At 46.2% G+C, this 3,456-nt stretch overlaps 1 pseudogene; it reads right to left on the reverse strand.

Moving 5' to 3' along the window:
- Positions 1–1,180: 1,180 nt before the first annotated feature.
- LOC144175622 (uncharacterized) lies at positions 1,181–2,439 on the reverse strand (annotated as a pseudogene).
- Between the last annotated feature and the right edge of the window lie 1,017 nt (positions 2,440–3,456).

Here is a 3,456-nt window from a genome sequence, read left to right on the forward strand (position 1 = left end):
TAGTAATTTTCTTTTGCGGAAGATAGTGTGCGTGCGTATTCGTCAGCTACATGTAGATAAGCGGACCATCTTTCAGCGCTGTTTGTTTGATTGTTCGACGAAAGATCCGTTTTTTTTCTTATTGAGTAGTGGTTTTAGCGTGGGCGTGTACGAGGGTGATTTTGTATTTTGCCTAATTCTGCAGAGTGGGATGTAAGGATTAGTAAGTACTTGCACCTTCCATTTAAACAAATTCCAGTTTTCTTGGACAGACCTTTCCGCAAAATGTGGATAGTAATCGCTCAGGAAACCCTGAAGGTCATTATTAATTGATGCATAGTCAGCTCTTTGTAGTCCCTAAAAAATTTTGTACTTTCAGTTTTTTCGACTGCTTTCGTCATGATAAAGTGGACAGAGAAATGGTCACTCACGCCCGGTATAACGGAAAGGGGCTTAACTAGCTCAGGTTGCGTGGTTAGTACCAGATCTAAAACAGTGGAACAAGCTAACGTAGTGCGGGTTGGTGTAATAACTAGCTGAATAAGGTTGAAATCAAAACACACGTTAAGAAAGGACGTGCTCTCGAGCGAGGCTGGTGATATTGTTGGAAAAGGAGGGGACCAAGACACATTAGGGAAATTGAAGTCACCAAGAAGCAGTAAAGGAGCAGCCGGAAACCGTACGTGCAACTTATTTAGAACCTCGTGTAATTCATTTGAAAATCCTGTGGTAAGAAGATTGGGGGGACGATAGCATCCACAAACAACAACATCTTTGTGGTTTATACGAACACTGACGGACACTAGGAGGTCCCCCTGCAGTCATTGACTTCGGGACCTCCTCCTGTATATACCCTTTGTATGTTGTTTTTTTTTTGTGATAAATAACCCACCATCGAATCGAACAAGCTCAAGCGTCGAAACAACAGGCACACTGAATGACCTAAGGCCGTCTTTTAACAGCAATCAGTACGCCACCCCCGGGCCTCATACCCCGGTCGCAGCGGTAGAATACAAAGTTTTTTTTTGGAGTTAAATATCTCGTGATCTTCTATTTTTGCGGATGGGCAAGTTTCGGTCAAGACAGCGACGTCCGCCTCACATGTGTCTATTAGAGCAGATAAAGGGTCGCGCTTGTTATTCACGCTTCTAGTAATACAAAGCAAAAAAGAATATTCCCGATATTCAAAAGGCCTGTCTAGCTACGATGAAGAAAGAGCAGCGGTCATCCATGAAGTATCTGTAGTGTTTAATTGGGAAACGTGCACGGAGTTATCGTAGATTGGACCAGCCTCACTTACGCGATCAGTGACAGGGCAATAAACGTAAGCTTTTTGTTAATAAGAATCTTGTTGTACTTGAGGTAGTAGGGCTGTCCGGTGGTTCTTGCGAAGGTTAGAAACTTTTTCTGAATGTTGCGAGTGGCCTTGCAGAAGTCTTCGTTAATTGACACAGGTGGGCTACGAAGCAAAGATTTCTTTGAAAAGGCGCTCTTCCTTGTTTCAAGAGAACTGAAACGAACAATTACGGGTCTACAATTGTTCTGTACGAACGTTCGAAGCCTGTGAGCGCGGGAGATAGCCTCATCAGACAGTTGCAATTTAAGCGGCGCAGACACGAGTTCTCGAACTTTCAGCTCAGACTCAGCCCAGGTTTCTGAGGCAGAATCCGACAGACCATAAAAAACTAGGTTGTCCTGACGGGAATGATCCTCGAAGTCATCAAGACGCGAGCTGAGTGCGGCACATTCATTTCGCACTGCAGCTGTTAAAAGGTCTTGCGTGCGTGGACCGTCTGGAAAGCTCTCGAGGGAATTACCTTTTTGTTCGAGCACAGTTAGACGAGTGGTTAGATCTGTTACTTTGGAGTCAATTAGTAACTGGTTTTCTTTAACTTCGTTAATAGTTTTCTGTAAGCTGTCATGACACTCATCTAAGTGCGTCGTTAGATTCTTGATGGCGTCTAGCACTTCGCGATTGGGGCCTGGGTTTTGTTCAATGTCCCCGCAAAGAAGGAGTGCTTTCAATACAAGAACACAATCTGTCATTGTAACAAGCAACACTCTTGGGCATCGGAACAGAAGCAGACAATAGTTACTAGTTCTCTGTGACTTATAATCATAGGAGGGACCAACCTGAACGAAGAGCAAAAAATGGTTTGATGAAACCATTGCGGCCGCCGCTCCGTTCCCACGCCCACTGAGGTGCGCGGTGCATGGCTGGCGGTATTTGTAGTGTTCAGGATGGCTTGACTATGTCGATGGCGTTGGCTTCCCAACAGCATGAAGGGTCACGGGAACAGGTGACAGTAGTGGCACCGGGCAACAAGGGGTTTGTTCAGGCAGGAGATGGCACGTTCCGTTTGGCGTGCCAGGCGCAGGTTGCTCCACGCAGACCGGGAAACTCGTGCCGATGACTGCTGATAATTGAACGAAGAGCAAAAAATGGTTTGATTAGACCATTGCGGATAGATGTGAATTTTCGATTATATTGAGAAGATAAGATATCCGGGTATATATAGAGTGCACCAATGAGCAGCTTCTCGCCACACTTGAGTTCTACCTCAAGCCATACTGATTCTTTTGGGTCTGGCACGCCGCACACATTGCACTGAGAGATCATCGGCAATGAGAACACCACCCCCCTTTTGCTTAGACCCAGTTAGCATTCTGCCGCTTATAAAAATTTCATACCTCGGACGAAAATACTCGGAAGACGATATATCATTGCAAAGCCAAGTTTCACTAATGACAATAGCAGAAAATTTAGAGCACGCCACTTTTGTAAGAAATTCGGGGGTCTTAGTACGTAGACCTCGATTGTTTTGATAGTAGATGTCGAGTGTCGTTCTTACTTGTCATGCTCAGTAATTTCACAGTTGTCCACCATGAGTGGAACTTCCTTTGGAACGACTTGAAGAGGCAGGCCTTTGGCAGCATAGACGGGTTGCCCAGGCGCTTAAACCACTACTCTTCAACAGTTACCCAAAAGAATATTACGAATCGTACTTGGTCTTAATGCGTTTGCACGACAATGGCGTGACTTGCACAGTCGACAAGTGGGCCAACAGTTGTTGTTGGTGGTGAACTTTATTGGCACACACACAAAAAAGGACCCCGAAAGTCCGGGGTTCTGAGAGGGAAGATAATTATCTAAACAGACGGGAGGACCTGACGAACGTGAGCCACCAGAGCTCGCCACCAGGCCGCTCGGTCTGGTCCCTCCGGCGGCGCGAGCCAGTCTTGGAGAAAAGAGGGAGGAGGTGAAATGGATTTAAGATGAGTGGAGAGTGATGGTTGCGAAGTAGAACAGTCCCAAAGAACAAGCGGCGTGTTGCGAATGCCAGAACACTTAGAGCACCATGCAGGGCTGCGATGGCGTTCTAATCAATGTAGTATGTGTGGGGTTGAAAGGCTGTCCGTTTGCGCTTGCCGGATAAGACAAGCATCTGTCCGTGGTACAGGTGAGAGGAAGACTGT

Source organism: Haemaphysalis longicornis, unplaced genomic scaffold (assembly GCF_048455015.1).
Source record: "Haemaphysalis longicornis isolate Haplotype H1 unplaced genomic scaffold, Haemaphysalis longicornis Haplotype H1 scaffold_3, whole genome shotgun sequence".
NCBI classification, from domain to species: domain Eukaryota; kingdom Metazoa; phylum Arthropoda; class Arachnida; order Ixodida; family Ixodidae; genus Haemaphysalis; species Haemaphysalis longicornis.